We start from the raw sequence: 18,512 nt of genomic DNA, 5'->3' as shown, positions 1-18,512 counted from the left end.
TGCTCTAGTGGAAAATTACAATAGTGTTGCTCTTTCTTGACTTTTGTAATTGAGTTGAACAAGTGAGTCTGTCTTGTTTCATATTATCTCCTCTGTAGCTGCAAATTACACGTACTAGACCAGCTGAACGTTTAAACCACCGTGTGTAATTATTTCTCGGTTTGGACACAGCGGACCAAATATGCATCTGTCACCATCAACAACACATAGATACCCTCACATTTTTCTATGAACCAACTTTTTTTTCACCATTTTTTTGTGGGTCGTGCAGGGCTTGGTTTGTTGGCACTACACATTACCACCCAAGAGATTGAGCCGCTGTTGTCTCCGCTCTCAGAACCATATTTCTAGCGACTTTTTTTTTTTCCCCCGCTGGCCAGAGGAGACTGATGAACACCGTGCATACTCATTATAATATATAATATGGCCATTATCATATTCTTAATTTGTACCCAAATGGTGAATAGCACAAAGAGATGGTGGGGGACACTGAAGCACATTCCATAGCAGGGACATAAATCTTCTGTCCTTGCCCCCCCCCCCCCCCCCCAACACACAAACACACACACACGCACACACTAACACACACACTGGTCTGTTAGATGTGCACTGCAGTAATTAGGTCTTTCAGGTTATGATAATGTTTGTGCTGTTTCTGGTTCATCTGCTCAGTGGTGCACAGAATGCCATTAATCACACCAGTCTAAATCACATGCTGATTCCAAGAACAGTCTTTCTCAATATGTGTGTTTGCGGCTGTGTGTGTGTGAGAGAGAGAGAGAGAGAGAGAGCATGTGCATTCTTAATTTGATGGTGTTTGTTTTTGTCTGTGCATTGGCAGAGATAGGGTATGGAGTGAGAGAGAATGAAGGAGTGAAAGTGTGAAAAAAAATCACATGAGGTTAGAAAAGTACCAAAGGTGTTTTCCCAAATTTCCATCTCTCATTCTCATCTTCCCTCTTCCTTTTCCCCTCAAAACCCCATCTGTCTCTCTGTTTCACTTCACCTCATTTTTTGTTACAGGAAGAATCATCTCCCCTGACACTAATCATGTATTTATTAGTGTAGCAGGATGGTATGGATTTCCTTTAATTTAAGGAGAATCTTTCAAACACGGTGCATGCTGTAGTGTGCTAGAGCGAGACACTGATTATCTCCCCGAAGCCCCATGGGTGCGGCTGCGTAGCTGATCCCAGGCCCTGACCTCCCTACAGAGGCAGGTACAAAGAGAATTTCCCTTCAAGTATCAGTAATATATCTCTTTATACTTGACCCCACTCGTGCCACCCTGCTGTCTATGCTTAATCCTTTGTTATTACCTTTTACCCAAGACCACAGTATCATGTAAGTTCATGAAGTTGACCAGCTCCAGTTAACCGCAAAACAACCATCCGCACGCACGCACTCTTGTTCTGTCTAGAGTTTAATACTGCAGCCACAATATACCACAACATAAAGATAGATGAGTCCTCTGTGATGTCACTGATAGGATTCGCTAATAGTAGCTTTGAAGTCCTGCATGGCGGCTCCGGCCCTCACCATCGTGGTTACCGCCTTAATTATGCAGAGGTTTTGATGTGATTTAAATAGATAAGTTATATAAAAATCGACTACAGAGGCCGCACTCGCTTTTCAATTCTGCAACCCTAGAGACTCAGAGATGAGAAAATGATCTTCTCGTCTGTTATGTGAGTCTGTAACTTTGATGTCCCGTCTATCTGGGAATCTAATCGGTAATGCACTGGGGGGAAAAAAAAAAGTGGAAGTGGTGTTGAGTGTGGAAGCAGGGTTGGCGTTAAAGTGGCAAAAAAAATAAAAAAAATAAAATAACAATAAATCGTGAACATTTGTTTTACTTCCAGCCTAAATGTCTGAAGGAATGTCCTCTCACACAGTTTCATGTAGCGAGCATTAGCTTCAATCATTTAACTGTACAGCAAACATCCCCATCGCTGACAGATCTGTTAATGTAACCTCACTGATAAAAATGTAGCATCATGCGAAAGACACTCAGCTCCATTTGTCATTCTTGAGATGTTCTTATCTTCTTTCTGGAATAGATTTCTTTTTTTTTTTTTTTTTTGTTCTCGCGATCCCCACCAGTAGAACAGGGTTCGGTAAATGAACAAATATCATGACATTGTTCTTTTTTGGCCTCTATTCTCTAGTGTAGACTTTTATATAGATACCATGGAGAGAAAAGCGGTTGTGCAGCATGCCTGAATGTCCAAGTGTGCCCAGAGATCAATGACCATAGAAAAAAATGACGGAGGAAAAAAGACGTCTTCTCCAAGGACTCAAGATCACATACAGTCTCCCATTTTTTTTTCCGTGCTCTATTTTCTTTGGTTCTCTTTCATTGGCTCTCTCTCCGCCACCCTTCATTTCTCTTTTTCATCTTCCTACTCTTTTTTTTTTGCCTTGCTCCTTTGCTTTGTTAGCTTGCACCCCGATATAAAGATATGACAAGACATACACATAAAGAATATAGAAATGATAAGAAGACTTTATGTTGCCTGTGAAATATTCTTAGTACTTCAGAGGACATAATGTAAAAAGTGTAAAAAGAAATATTATTCTCTTTCGGCATGTGCGAGAGACAAAATGGGGACAAGGGGGATTAAAATATCTTCTCGTTAAAATGACCTCAGACTGTGGCGGAGAAAACGCGTCACCGTATCGCTGCTCGTGTGCACTCTATAGACTCCACTGACAAGCACGCCCTGGCCTTGGGAGACACCTGATATAACAAGAATGCGTCTTTGTTCTCTCGTGGTGAAAAGTAATTTAATTCCAATTACGGCGCTGATGCAAAGCAGTCTGCGCGGTCCTTTTGAGTGGGTCTGTTTTACTTTTCATTACCAAAAATGTTACCTTGTTTTCACAACAGATCCGATTTAATTTGCTTTATAAAGACGAGGCAAATTCACATTATTGGTGAGTGAAATTCCAGCCTGAGCAAACAACTTCATCTGCTACTTTGTCAGGGTAAGAAAATGTCCTTATTGGTCCATGATTAAGCTCAAGGATCAGTTAATCTTTTTAAGATGAACGTTTCATCATTGGAAAAAAAACAAAAAAACCTGTGGAGACTCAAAAGCCTGGTGTATGGTGTCAACTGTAGCAGGGCGTACAATTGCTTTTCTGGACTGATCTACTATTTTGGACTTTTATGGCTTGTGGCTCTGCTGGATACAGCGCTTTCCTGTCACAGGCAAGTCTGGCCAGTCATTTTTAACTCTCAGCTCCTGCATTTGTTTGGATGAGGCCGTTCCACCGGTGCAACAGTGATGCCAGTGCTGGGGGCTGTGGCACCATGCGCTGGCATGTTCGTCTGTTGTCACAACCCAGCATCAGCTAGCAAAGGTGCTGCGTGTGTTGTCCAATCACATGCGCCCAAGAAGGCTTTCCATATCGCCGTGTTTACTTTCCAGCGCTGCACTGTTTAGTGCAGTGTTTTGGCCACTGATGAATCTCTAAATCCATTAAGCTTGTAATCCAGCTGGACTTCCTGGATTGTTTTCATTGGCTCATTGGTACCTTGAGCAACAAACCCCCACCTGTTTTCTGTCTGAATGCTTGCCATGGTAATACAGAGGCATCGTATCACCTTTCAAAAGCTGCTGCATAACTTAGTAATAATCTATACTTTTTAACAAGCACATTATTTGTTTCTTTCTGCAGCTGTTAATTAGGTATTTGCGGTGAAAGGTTTATCTGGAGTCTGGTTGGGAAATTAGTATGATCCTGCAAATATCTGCCAGGCCAGTCAAGTAATTTGGTTCGGCTTTATAGGTGATGGACAAAGAGACACAATTATACACATCAGCTGAACACAATGAAGCAAAACATGTTTACAATAAAATGAGTGTGATTGGTCGTAGGACGATCCAATCATGTGCAGCAGGTATTTTATTTATTTTTTCTCAAATCCAAATGGAGAATTACAAGACTTACTTTCTGTTAAGAGTGTAGTCTGGCTATGGCGGGCTAGCTGTTATCATGACTAATAATGCATGTTCAAAACATTTCAACACAAGTTTGATTGAGTGATCCATATTTGTCAGAAAGCACACCGTAGAGCAGCGTATAATTTCCACATGCCAGCTCTGTGAAAACAATAGCATTGGCTCACTCAGCTGTAGTCCATTACCTTTGAGCTTACAAGGCTGAAACACTTAAAACCCATTCATCAGTTCTCTGACAGGGCAACCTACTGCAAACAGATCCAGTCATGCAGTGAATCCTCACTGCTTGTCCCCCCTCCCCCTCCAAACACACACACAACATTTCAACTCCTGACCCCAGCGTCCACCTGCACAGAGGCTCTTTCATCATGCAACACATCTTCTTTATGGCTCACTCACTCAGTCACTCACTCAGTCACACACACGCACAGGACGTACATGTGCAGTCTTAACATAACTCACCTCCAGACGCACAGACGCACACACAGACACACACAAATGTACTCATGGTTAAAAGCCTCGTCACCTTTGACCTCGTGACCCCAGTTAACTAACTAACCTCTTGTTATTTCCCCTGTTCACTGCACCTCTTTGTGTGGGGCCTCAATGAAAAGACCCAGTCATGCAGCACCAGTAGCCCCTGGGCAACTTCAGCTTTCAGCCTATCAGCATATGCATCGTTTTTCTAGATCGATTCACATAAACAGAGTGACTCAGTTCCCTGCTCACTTCAAGATTTGAACTCTTAACCTTTGCCTTGCTTAGCCACGGTCATTTCCTCGCGTCTAGTGTTTCTGATTGCTCTTATGTGGTTGCTAATGCAGCAGCAGAAGACACAGAAGCAACAAATAGAGCAATTAGCATCTCTACCCTTGAACTTGATCGTGCCGTTTACAGATGTGCAGATGTGTTGTGTGTAACATAAGCAGCTCAATAATCAATCAAAACATCCACTAATACACTATTGTCTAGATTAATTTCATTAATATGAACAGAACTAACCAGACAATGTAATTACCATTTCCACACTCGAACTCAACTGAAACTTGTTTATGTCTCTCCCATCACTGTCTCTCCCCAAACTAGTCAATTAAAAGTTAATGATGCATACGGTTAAATCCTTTCTATATGAACTGATTCTGAGCTACATACTGCACCGTAGAATGTTGTCATCTATTTTCCGAGCAGGAAATTTGATAATTAACCAAACAGTGACTCTGTGTTAAATGGAATTAAATTACCTGAAATGGAAACAAATCAAACGCTGAGGCACCTGAGCCTGAACTTGCAACCTCTAGCTGTTAATGTTGATGTTTCCACACAGTGGTTTCCCGATCGGTGTTCGGTCACTTATTAAAATTTTACGTTAAAATTGTCATTCGAGGCTGCGTTTATCGACATTCTCCAGGATGTGTGTATCTGTAATAACTGAACTGAAAGCTTCTGGCTCCGCGCTGGATCACCCTTGCTCCAGAAGGAAATCACAGAAAGGATCTGCAACGTAACACTGATGCTAGGATGAGAATAAACAGCCTCGCTGAGATACTGAGATAGTAATGGAGCCATGGGGCTTCAGCTCTTCCCCTTTTTAAGGATGGTCCACTGACTCGCGACACAGTTCTGCTGCCTCAAGCGCTTAGAAAAAGAAAAAAAAGGGGAAATGTTTCAGTTTAAAGTGAAGATATCTTTTCAAGTTGGAAAGACTTTACTGGCAGAAGTTACTTATTATTCCCCTTACCCCCTTAAAAACATTTTGTAGTCTGCTGCCCGCTGCCGTTTGAGCTTGTGAAGTCTCTCCCAGCTTTGAACTGCGTGCCCATGCCTTCAAGCTTGAATGTTACTTGCGCGCTCACCAGTAGGAGTTACATCTGGGCCACGTGTCAAGTTGGTTAGCACTCGAACGCCAGTCAGCTAAGCAATGATGCAACAGGAGCAACGCAGCCGTTCGTGCAGCCTCCACCTTAATCCACTCCATAATACATTCTCTGAAGCGGAATCTGTGTTTAATTTAAGTGTGAGTGAACAATTAGGACACTACTACTCACTGTGCACAAACCAGGAACTTCATGTGTGTTCTTACACAACATGAAGAGGTTGGGGTTGAAGCCATCTTTGACTTAACTACCGTATACCATGTGTTGGGAATAAATTTTTAATCTTCATGAGAAGTGCTCTCCATGAATAGTCAACACACTGTCAGCACAGCACATGTGTTGAATCATGTATGAAGTTACAGCACCAGTGAAATGTTGCATTCAGTATAGATTACCTTACTCATGAAGTTTCTAATATGAAATATAGAAGGATATATACTAGACGTTACATTCAATCCCTTTTCATATTAGTTCAGTTTTTCTGTGAAACCATTAAGTCACTTGCACATTGTTACACGTGCTTATTATGTCAATTATCACTTGTTGTTTGCCTGAGCTGGTGAAGGGAAGTACATAGGGGCAGAAATGTCGTAGACTACAGTATCATGGAGTACAGCAAAACCTATTGCAGAAAAGAGTTACAAATGTAACCCTGGTTCTGTGAGTCTCTGGCGGTCAGGAGGAATTAATAACAGAACCTTACAAGTATCTAAGATTAAAAAAAAAGTATTTATCAAAGGATTTGATTGACAGCGTGGACAAGAACAAAATAAGTTGCTTTTCCTTGGTGGAGAGGAAAAGCCACGGCAAATACTGAACGCCAACACTTTTGGTGTAGGACGAAAAGGCGACTGGTTTGAATTCTGGACTGAATGGAAGAAGTGTATGGGTGGTCATTTTTCCAAAAACAAAAGCAGCTGGACTTGTTTGATTTCCACCATTCATCCAAGGAACATCTTTAGTTTGGTGTGGGCTTAGCGCGAATGAGGCCCGTAGGTGTTTCCCCGCAACATCTAAACTACTCCGCGGGCACTGCCTACGGCTGCCCACAAGTTCCTTTGTGTGATTAAATGAGTTGTAGGGGTGGCATTTCTAAGACATATGGGCAATAACGCCTCTCAGGACACATTATACGTATCTCACTGCCAGAGGGGGGAGACAAAAGTTCCTCACTGCAGCTTTTAGTTCTCAGCCACCAACCGTTGAACACACAATCAGGGTTTGCTGTCTGGCAAGCTGTGACTTGTCTCATCCTATCGCAGAGAGGAGCATGCGTATAACATGAAATGATGCAAGGCGAAAAATATTGCTGCCCTGAAATGAATGTATTGCTGTAATTTAACAGCTGAAAATGATACTTAATTGCGACACTTAATGCGTCGTAATAATATTTAAGATTTAGTTCTGAACTTGGCCCAAATATGTCAGTGCCCTCAGGTCTTCTTGAGCTCCCACTGAAGCGTCTAGTGTGAAAGCCTTTTGATGGATTTCATTTAGGCCCACTTTATTTTTCTGTCACTTGAATTTATCAGTGATTCAGTCTGTTGTGGACTGGCGGCGTTGTTCACCCCAGAGGCTGATGAAACCCATTCAAAGCTCACTGTGTAATTTTAAAAGTCTCTGTATTTTACCAAAATAAAGCAGAATATAAAATGAGGCTGGTTCTTTCGTGCTGCCTTCTCTCTCTCTCACACACATGCTCAGACTGAGATAGTTCTGCCTCTGCTCAGTAACCACTGCTCCAGTTCCCACACGCTCCAGCACAGCTCATTTCAGAAAACAGTACTTGTGAGCGTAGCAGACCCAAGATAAAACTTAATTAGGACTCTGGCAGCCAAGGATCAGACAGAACGGGGAACAAAACAGCAGGAGATCCTGTTAAAAGAATAACCTGACATTTTCTTCCTCATCTTGCTGGCACCGTGACAGGCCGAAATTCCCAATGCTGGTGCTTGATATTCCAAAATGACATGCGAGCACCGTTGGCATTTATCATGATAATCAATGGGTAACATTTGCCACGAGCACGCTCATTATCTTTTAAACAAAGCCACTGATTTCAAGGAAGAATGCAACACTAATGATGTGTTTGATGGTAGCTCAAGAACAAATTAGGGCTTTTATTGTTTTTTTTTTGTTGTTGTTGTTTTTTTTTTCATATTTCTTAAATAACGCACTAACAAATCCCAAATGTTGCTGTGTCTTGTTAAGATTAGGGGGAATAAATCAAAATATGCAAACCACGGGACAACAAAGTGGTGAAAGGAGGTGTTGAAGTAAGGAGCTGCGGTGCGGAACAGGAAAATCCGATGGAGATTCCAACAGATACCCCGTCTTTATCTGTTGTTTATGGAGAGCGTGTATATATCACTGAGATAATGGAGAGACTGAAAAACAATTGTGGACTGTGTGAGTATGCACAGAGGATACTAGAAGGAGGCACGAGAGAGAGGAGTGCGGTCAGTAATGTCTCTGTAATAGGGTCAGAAGCAGGAGTCCATTATGAAACCCCCTAGGGGCTCTATTTATAGTGACCCAAGGAGGTAGGAAAGGAAACAGAGAGCAACTGAGATAGTGAGGAGAGTTGAAGAGGCAAAGTAGAGAGAAAGACTGGGGGAGGTAGGTTGGAGCGGGGTAGTGAGTGGGTGGAAAGTTGCCAGGGAGCAAAGCAGGGAGATGAAGTGTTGGGAAGGAGGGAAGATGGGTAGAGGCGGGATATGGGGATGTGAAGATGAGACCAGGAACTGTGGAAGAACGCCAGGAAGAAAAGGGGAAAGGATGGAGGGAGGACTGAGAAGGAGGAGAGCTGGATAAAAGAGAGAGAGAGAGAGAAACCAAGTTGTGCGGTCAGAAGGAGTGAGGGAGGAATGGAGAGAGAGAGAGAGGGGGGATAAGAAGGGAAGATCGTGAGCCTCCAGATGGATGCATGAGCAGTGAAATGTCTGATCCAATTTTATCTTCAGCTCTGAATAAAATAGCCAAAAATGTGGGAAAATCTTCAAATGAAATAAGCCCGTAAGATGTTCTTTATTTGATTCCAGGCCATCTTTATTATTCCACAGTGTGCTTGTGGGTTTGTATGTGCACTGTATACCAGGCTCTCCCTCAACAAATAATAATCGACAAAACTGGGCGATGGTGATGAGAGTGACGGCGTTTTAATTCCCACTGAGGTAAACAGGTGGATTAATGTGAGGCACGTGAGGGGTGCTAGAGGGAGACAAGACTGGGAAACCCACATGCATCTGAACAATACAAGAAGAGAAAAAAATGTGAGATGGCAACAAGGAATTCTCTCGAACAAAGTTTGTGGGTTGAGGCTGATGCGATATGTTCCTCTGGGGATAAAAGAAGGATGGCTAAGTCTATGTAAGTACTCGAAGCAAAGGGAGAAAAGAGAAATTAGACTGCGAGCAAAAAAAACAAGAGAGAAATGTGCACAGAAAGTATGAATATAAGCAGGTTTTCTACAGACTTGAGGAATAACATCACAAGACAAAAAGGAGGAGAGTCTTATCGGATAAAAAAAATAATAATAACAATCTGAAAAGACGTAGAGATACTGACAGGTGGAAAATATGCAAACACGCGTAGTGAACACAGTGAGAGCCAGATGGAGAGGGAGATGTGCATCATACACACAACCATCCAGCCATACTATCAGTTGTAAGCCCCCCAGAAAAAAAGGAAAAAAAAATACATTATTCCTTCTCCCTGAAAATAGAAGTCCTTCCCCAGCCAATGTTTTGATATTCTAATGCACCGCCCTGCGCTGGCTGCTTGTATTAATAGCGATACTGAGCTGTGATAGTAGAACATGAATGAAAGCGAAGCCTCGCTTTTCCCTCAGGCCTGGGATAAGGGAGACAGAATCCATCTGGAAGATAACATTACACAGCAACTCCGCAAGTTTGTACCCCCACAAGCTTACATAAGACTATGCATATGAATGAGATGTTCCATCTGCATGCGGATGTGTGTGACGCGCGTACGTTTGTGTGTGTAATACAAAAGGAAACGCGTACCGTACAGACCTGATCACTGCTCTTCATGATGGGGATGATGTAAAGATTGTAATTATTTTTCATCCCTGTGGTTCCCCCCTTTCTCGTTTTTCTTATCTGTTTTTTCCTCCTACCTAATATATTTGCATTATTGTAGTGGCGCAACTGCAGTATCGCTGCATTATTCAATTTCCTTCAGACCGTGTGATTAAACAGTTTGGCGAATTTGATTGTAATGTAATGTTTTTTTGACGGCAATACTTAGGGTTTGACAAAATAAAGGTATAAATAATAGGTCGTGAATTGGATCAGGTAAAATGGCTGGTTATAGTCGCGGAACACAAATAGGGTAAAACTGTTATTTCAGCTTGACAAATTGCTGGTGTAGCATTACCTATTATGACTGAAAGAACGGTTTTCAGATGGCAGACACCAGATTAGCCGTAACTGGCCTGCCAGTACTGGTTCTCACACCAGTGACCTAGTTCAGAAAGAGGAGATGGAATCAAAACCAGCAGCCCAGCCAAACCTCAGACGGATCGGCCCTCATCTGGCCTCGCCGTGATCTCTGCGGCCGATAGTGTGGCATTAAGAGTTCCGCCCACATGACATGTGAAAGATGCCTGCAAAAAAAAACAAAAAAAAAAACGCCTCATTGCTTGGTGTTCAACCTTGAAAGAGCAGAATCGGATATAACCCCCCGCTGTGGACCATCCTGTTGTGTCCAGTGAACTGTATCAGTATTCCTAAGCTGACATGCACTGCAGAAACTAGAGATAAGCACGGGCTTAAAAGCCATTTCAGGACAAACGATGCGAACTCGCTCCCGAGTTCCCCCTTTCTCTCTGGTTCCGTCTAAGCTTTAGAACCAAAATACTGACGGAGAAACAAACCGCATGCAGGGAGACGCTGAGAGCGTGGAAGCATGCTTACGGGCAGAAAGAAAGACAAAAAGGAGAGGAAAGACAACGATGGAGGAAGAGACTGAAGCTGTACAATAATGCAGATACTAATTATGGATCCAGCAGGAGAGAGATACACTCATAAAATCCTCTGTGTGTGTGTGTGTGTGTGTGTTAATGTGCATGTAATGCTTGGCAGAAAACCGGCATAAGAAATAGCTACCGAGTGCTCTCACGCTGCCTACCTGCAAACACCCACTCATCAGCTGCTCCTGTGCTGCATGTGTCCTTGCTTAAAATATGCCTGTGCCCAATTGCATATAGGGTACTTTTGATGTATGTCCAACTGTGAGTGTGCTAGTGAGTGTCTCAATGTGACTCTCAACCAAGCGGCGTCTGAGACGAATGTTTACGCCTTGAGCGAAGTAGAGGGAAGAAACCTTTTTTTTCTCCCCCCTTCCTTTCCTCCAATTTATTGTTTTAATTACTCTCCTTTCATCTTGAGCTTTGTGACCTCATAAAATAAAACTTATCAGTGATATTCACATTCTCGCGGTTCAAATTGGCTTCTGAGCAAAGTCTTTCCTGTTGGCTTTTTCGGTCCATTAGACGAAAATGCTTAACCTCACAAATGTATTTATGTGTTTCTGCCTTATGTGGATGTTCTGGCAAGTGATTTCTGAGCTAAATTGTGACAAAGATAAATCAAAAGCTAAAAATTATGCACAGGAATGAGACACACCCGGGTCATGCTGCTTGGTTTGGCCTTAATGTACCCGTGCCAAAGTCCAGGTCCAGGTCTAGGTTAATCATGCCAAAGACTGAAAAGAAAACTTACTATAGAAATGGTAACTAGTTAAGGATTTCAAATTTCTGCTTTGCAATGTACGTGATAAGAAACTCAAAGACCTCTTTCCTCATAGAAACACATTGGCATGCACACACTCTCTGCAGCTCTGCTACAGAACATTAAAGACCCACCTACAGTATGATCCCATATATTTAGATATGCTAAATTCTGGCTCTGCGGCCCATACAGTGCACACCACATCTACATAAATTATCATGCACGCACAAATGTGTACGCATGTGCCAGTGGATAGACTTACAGGTGGGTTCTCGCCATATGAACTGTTTAAAAATGCATGTGCATCGATAACCCCCACTCCACAGACAAGCGACACATGTTAATATGTGCCTCAGCTGTGCTCCTGACCTGATAACTGAAACCCGTCTAGCTTACAGAATTATGATTTGCAAATAATATATGCATGCCACAGATTCTGTAGTGCCAGTCTATGAATACATTTTAACGTCCAGCGATCCACTGTAACATAAACACAATGAAGGATGTCAGGAACTAATCCTAACATCGTTTGTTAGTGAAGGGGCATAATAAACAAATTACTTTAGTTACTATTACATGACAGCTTGACAAATAGATGTTTCTTCTCTTAATATCAGATTATTTCCCTCACATTTTGTGTAAATAATGCACCTCTCTTTTACAGAAGGGTTTTAAAGGCCATACCTTAGATTTCTTTTTCTTTTTTTTCTTCTTCTTCATTCTAAATTTGGTTCTTTGTTAATAGAGGCCAGCTGAAGCCTGACTCACTCTGCAGGCGGGGCTGTAAATCTACTTCCAGGCTTTAGCTGGGGCCCTATGTCAAGCACGCTGAAAGTCCGCGGACGCCGACCAGCTGTCACCGTCTGCTCCACATTAAAACAGTTCAAGTATTTCCCGCTATTATGAATTACCTATGGCTGGATAAATAATTGGCTATGACAGGGAGTGTGCTAGGCATGCTGTATATCTTCCAGGGCTTATTCCTGTCGTCCGACAGAAAGAGTTGGCCACCCGGTCTTAGAGGAACTTTTCTCCCATGTAAAATAATGCAGATGGTCATTTGCATTAGGTTCCATCTGAAATCTCAGTGTCAAAAGCTAATGAATCCAATAACAGCATAATCCACTGCATAGCTCATGTATATCTTTGCATGTAGCTCTACAAGTTCCCCCGTCTTGGTGTCTAATTATGCTTTATTCTAAAGTTTATATTAGAAAATATGTAAATTTAATTGATCCCTTTGGACAAAGGTAATGGAGTGATTAAGTGCTCTCACTTTGCATGTCTGCTCGTGTCTTGAATAATGTGGCTTTTATCAAAGCGCAGATTGAGGATAAAAACCCCGATCGAGTTTCAAATGGATGCAGATAAAATGTGACCGCTTGGTGTCTCGTTTCAGAACGGATAAGACACTCGAGGGCGGGGTGTTTAATTCCCTGGCATGCTATGTCAAGTAGTTCAACTGACTTAACCCACGCTGGATCTCTCTTTTTATAAACATATTTGACTCTGAGAAATGCACACACCTGCATACTGGTAGTGTGCGTTTGATCACTTTATCATCCTCATCTGAACCACTTATCAACTAAAAACCAGCCAGGATAAGGGAGAGAAGGGGGGTCCGGGAAACCAAACAACATGAAAAACGATGGCAAGATTAGAATAGTGTAATTACTTATTATTATTATTATTTTTTTAATGTGACCACTGGTAAACAGTCCCCAAATTGACATAACAGGCTGTAACTGGAGGTTCCCGAGAGCGCTTTGACTTATTTCATTCTCATAACGACAACCCCAACAACCCCGACAACCTTGAGTGAAATCGGCTTTGCAAAAACAATGAAAATCCCTCTCTCAATAACTATTCATTTCAACAAAAACATCCCCGGAGGTTCAGGAGCACACACAACTGTGTCACAATATATTCTTTATTAATGACTTTATTAATGAAATTCCTCCATCGCCGTGCTCAGTGATCATAGTCTACAGGTGTATCTTCAGGCAAAATTGAGTAAATGAAACCATAGCCATTGTTTCAAAGCATGAATAATTGAGTAGTGGATGGGTAAACACTTAAGGAAGGTGAGCACTGAATCCCCAGCGGGAGGTGGGGGGGGGAGAAAAAAGGTAATGTTTTGAAAGAGAATAATAAAAAACTATTTGTTATTCTCTTAAAGTGGTAATGACAGCAAATTACGAAAGCCACTGGGAGTGAAAGAGAGCAGACGGCAGCAACTCATAAGTTCTGCTCTGCGGGCTGACGAGATTATTTCATTCCTACCGCCGCGTTGTTTTCCAACAAGCGATGTTCCACGTTTGTTTGGTGTGTGAAAATGTTTGAAATCTCATTTTCTAATTGCGCAACGATATCCACGCACTCTTAGTCTCCCTACACTTCCTGAGTCACCTCGCCAAACTCTTTTGAGAATGTGGGATAAGGATATGTGCTTGCCAGTGTCTGTTTTTTGTTGTTTTTTTTTTTGGGGCGGGGGGGGGGCTATCGTAGGCAACAGGATCTGTGGGAGGCAAGAGCGACAACAATGGGAGTTTGTGTGTTCCTGTGAAAAAACACTTTGTGAGTGTTTGTACGGAGGAAAGCGAGAATATGTGAGTCCATGTGTTTTGCTTTTTACTTGTACACACATGCTTTTGCACCTTTGTGTTTGTGTTGGCGTGTGACTTTTATATTTGTCCGTGTGTTTCTATGCGAGGCTTTGTGTAATTTGGCAGTAAAGTGTCTGTGAAAGCTGGGGATTGTTCCAGCTTTGTTTGCTTGTGCGTGGTTGTGTGTGTGAGCATGCGGTGTCAAAAGTGGTTGTGGTATAGGATACTGGGTGAAGGGGATGCCAGTTTTTAAAAACAAAAAAAAAAAATTAAAAAAAGTGTTTGTGTGCCTATCTGCGGCCTGTGTGTGTCTGTGTGTGTGTGTGTTTGAGAGGGTGAGAAAGTGCCTGTTTCTAAGTATGCATATGTTTTTGCAGCTGCTGCAGATTTTAACAAGCTGATAAGGCATTACGAAAAATGATCTCATGATTTCCACGGCTACTGCACTGATACACATCACGGACCACTTACCAGTACCGAGAACACAAGACCCAGACACACATTCACACTCATGCCCATGAGGCATTTTGACCTTATATGGCTCAGTTTGACTTGATGTAGGTCGCAGGCATGGTTGCAAATGTCTGACTTCCTCAGCTTCAGAGATTGTTCTCAAACAAACACTAGCATCTTTTCAAGGCCACCAGGAAAGACCAGCGCTGTTGTATGTTTCAGGATTTGCATCAGTTTGTACGTCGGTCCAAGGAAAGCCATGAGGGAATCCTTGAAGTGGTTAGAATTTAATGGTCAGTGTCTGTGTGACCTTACAAAATTTGTCCAGAACCCAACAAATTATGGCAGAAGTTAATAGGATATAATAATGAAGATATGACGTCTTTTATCTAAAAGTTCAAAGGCAACAACATTAAAACCACTGACAGGAGAAGTAAATGATGTTACTTAAACATGTAGCACCGTCCTAGACAAAACCAGGCACCCCCACCCCATAGCAATGCTCAAGTATCTGTATGGAACAAGCCTGATCCACAGAGAGCCCTCCCCTCCCCTGAACCTGTAGGGCCCAAAGAACCCACTAACAATATTGTGTTTCTGGACACCACAGGACAGCCACAGTAGACCCATGTCCATTTTCTGATGAGTTAACAACTGTTTTGGAGGCGCAAGGGAGACCTACACAATATTAGGAAGGTGGTCATAATGTTATGACATAGATAGAAACTGCAACCACTGCAAAATCCCACTTTATACCATGTTTGCTTATATTTATAGGAGCTCATTTATTTTTCTCTCCCTCAGTGCACCTCCTCTTTTCCCCTCTGTCACTGAGCCATCAATTTTTCCATCCGTGCGATAGATCATCGCATTGTCTGTGACACTCAAGCATGACTGGTCACTTCTGATGACATCATTCCTAATAGATTTACCAATATTTATTGGTTGCATTCGTGGGCATCCCGCGGAGGGCAGACCTACAGGCGCGAGTGTGGGAATAGATGTGTTTTTCCCCCAGAACATATTTACTACATACCATAAATCGGACCTGGACATTGTTCTGCTACAGCCATCCATTACTGATGACAGCGTTCAGGCAGGACGTTTATGAGCTGGGCTGTTAGGGTCAGTAATTCACTCTGTCAGGAGATCGGGAGAGAGTAGTGGGGGGATAAAGAGAGGAAAAAAGAAGGTTTAGGAAAAGCAGAAAGCAGATGGAAAGTGCTAAAGCATGATGTGGTGAGAGGAGAGGACTGCTGGAACGCGAGGATGGTGCAGAGGAGAAGGGCGTAATCTCGGAAACAAAGCTTTTTATTCATGGCAAGTGTTTTTCACCATCCCACCCATTTTCTCCATTCCACCCACCCCTTTCTATGGCTATCATGTTTCTCGTGTCAATCAATAATTTATAGCTGTCACTCCAGAGCCATGAAAGCCCCCCTCCCCACAGCTCTCTGAATGACAGATGAGGGTGAGAATGAGTGTTGGGGCAAAGTGTAAAGCAAGGAGGGGCGTAAAAAGCACTGGAGAAACATAAAGTAACAACGAATGGCGTTACAGTCGCAGAGGAGCGAGTGCAGCACGTGGGAAACCGATCATTAAACGAGCGAACATGACACTGGGTAAATAACCATGGATAGGAAAAAAAAAAAAAAATCCCACAGATAATAAAATTATGCAGTGAAAACTTTTACCAATTTCTCAGAGAACTAATTACAGAACCAAAAGAGAAAATGTCAGCTCTGTGACATCAAAGTGGGGACGCTGCCTACTAATTTTTCCCCTTGTTGTTTTACCTAAGCTGCTTGTAGTTCCTAGCCCACAGCGCGCTGCTATTCTCCAAGATAAGAACCACAAGCACATGCGCAGTTGAGTTAGTGGACTAAAAGATTGTACACGTGTGTGCACAAAGATAGACAAGATAATGTGTAGTCGTTTTTCTTTTGTGTGTGTGTGTGTGTGTGTGCGTGTGTGTGATGTTTATGCGCAGTTGAAGCCTCGAAACATGGGGTGATGGGCAATAAGGAGGTAAAACCGTGAAGTTGTGTCTAAAATGTTTTCCATGAGTCACGGCTCTCCAGGTGATGCAGTCACACACACACACACACACACACGCACAAGGTCTAGACAGACTTAATGAAACTGGATGATGATGATGATGTTGATGGAGTGAAGGGAAATTAGAAGTTAGAGGAGTGCGCGCCTGTGTTGGTGCATGAACTTTTTGGTGTATGTTCTTTGTGTTTGTTTCCACGCGCGTGTCCAGGGCAGAGAAAGAATGAAAGACCCCTTCCGCTGCCTCACACCTGCTCTTGTAATCCTCTGTGTTTTGGTGACCTTGGCAACCCAGTGACAAAACGCTCTTGGTGTCCCCTTTGATTGAGGCCACGGGTGGGCGTGAAGTTTGAACAGGGTGAAAAGACGGGGAGCAGGAAGGAGGAGGAGGATAAAGTTCCTGGTGCCCTCAGGCTTGGCTGCTCTGACTATTCAGTTACTTCCTCCTGTGTGTCCATCAGTATGTTTGTGTGTTCCCTTTCCTTTTCATCATCTTTTCTCCCCCCCTCTGTAGCATTATTTGCACCATGTTCCCTAAACATTACAGATTTAACATTGTGTTAGGATTATGATTATGGTTCTGCATTTTTAGAATATACATTCAGAGCTTGTGGCAGGAATTTGAATGCACTGACTTGAGTTTATATTGTTATTGAAGTGAAACTCCCAGAGTGACTGAGTCTCTTTAGTTTTATACCATATTGTCGGCACTGGTGATATGTGATTTGGACGGATTTAGTTAAGCTTCATAGGAAAATATCAGGAGTTCCAAAAAAAGTGAAAATGAAGTTGGGATTAAATCATAAATAACTCAGAGAGACATGACATGCAATAGGCCTTCTTGTGATTACTAGTTACCTTCTATTCCTCTCTTTGGCACTCTCTCACTCTCTATCTCCAACAAAATAAAGGTGTGCGTCCTCCCAGGTGGTGCGGCTGTCAGTATTCTGCCTTACCGGGCTATAAAGTAACCTACAACTACCATTTACCATAGATGTTTGTTGCAACCTGTGAGTGGATGAGGTACTTTGACAAGGAGGAAATTGACATTGACTGCCCTGTGCTCAGCTGCTGCAGCAGTCGTAACTTACAATGGCTCAGCTTACAGTTTATTGTAAGAGGACATCTGACTGAATTCAGTCTGCAACATAAAAATAACCCACCCCTTTTCCCATGCCTTTTTATTGGGATTTTGCAGTAAACACATACATACATTCACCACAGTCACAAAGCTGAGGCGAATGCAGCAGTGAAAACGGAACAAACAAAGAGGAAGCCAATATAACAACAAACAAAAGGACGTAACAGGTTGACCCACTAAACCCCTGCCACCCGTCCATGAAGACCCAGACAGCAATCACCCGAGGAGGCAGACTGTTGAGCTGCACCTGTATTCGCAGGGTACACGATAAGGGGATGCCATGTTTTATTAAATTGTTGGAGTCTATCTCTTGAGATATATCTTATTCTTTCCAAATGGAGTGTGTTAGTTATACCCTCTAACCACGTCTTAGATGTTCTGCCCGAATAAGTTTTCTGAATGGTCCTTTTCCGGTGACCTAAAACTTGTGTACTGAAGTAGTGCAGCGGTAGTTGCAATTTCAGTAGTTATTGTATGTCTTAATATACCGTGTGTGGCACAGTGGGACTAGGAGAAGCAGTATTTTGGAGCTCTGAATGTTTCAGTTGAATACATGTTTTTAGCTGTTGGTTTAAAGCTGTATCGATTCTGTGCATTTCTATTAATCTACTATACAGTATACTAGTCAAAAGTTTGAACACACCTTCTCATTCAATTGAATG

The 18,512-nt window shown here is 42.5% G+C and overlaps 1 protein-coding gene across 2 annotated transcripts in view; it reads left to right on the top strand.

Annotated features, from left to right (window-relative positions):
- The window catches only part of LOC125012653 (netrin receptor UNC5C-like), a 185,698-nt gene that overhangs the window by 70,981 nt on the left and 96,205 nt on the right, over positions 1 to 18,512 (top strand). The gene's annotated exons all lie outside the window — the stretch shown is intronic.

This window comes from Mugil cephalus, chromosome 8 (assembly GCF_022458985.1).
Source record: "Mugil cephalus isolate CIBA_MC_2020 chromosome 8, CIBA_Mcephalus_1.1, whole genome shotgun sequence".
NCBI lineage: Eukaryota > Metazoa > Chordata > Actinopteri > Mugiliformes > Mugilidae > Mugil > Mugil cephalus.
This window is presented reverse-complemented; position numbering and strand designations above follow the sequence as displayed.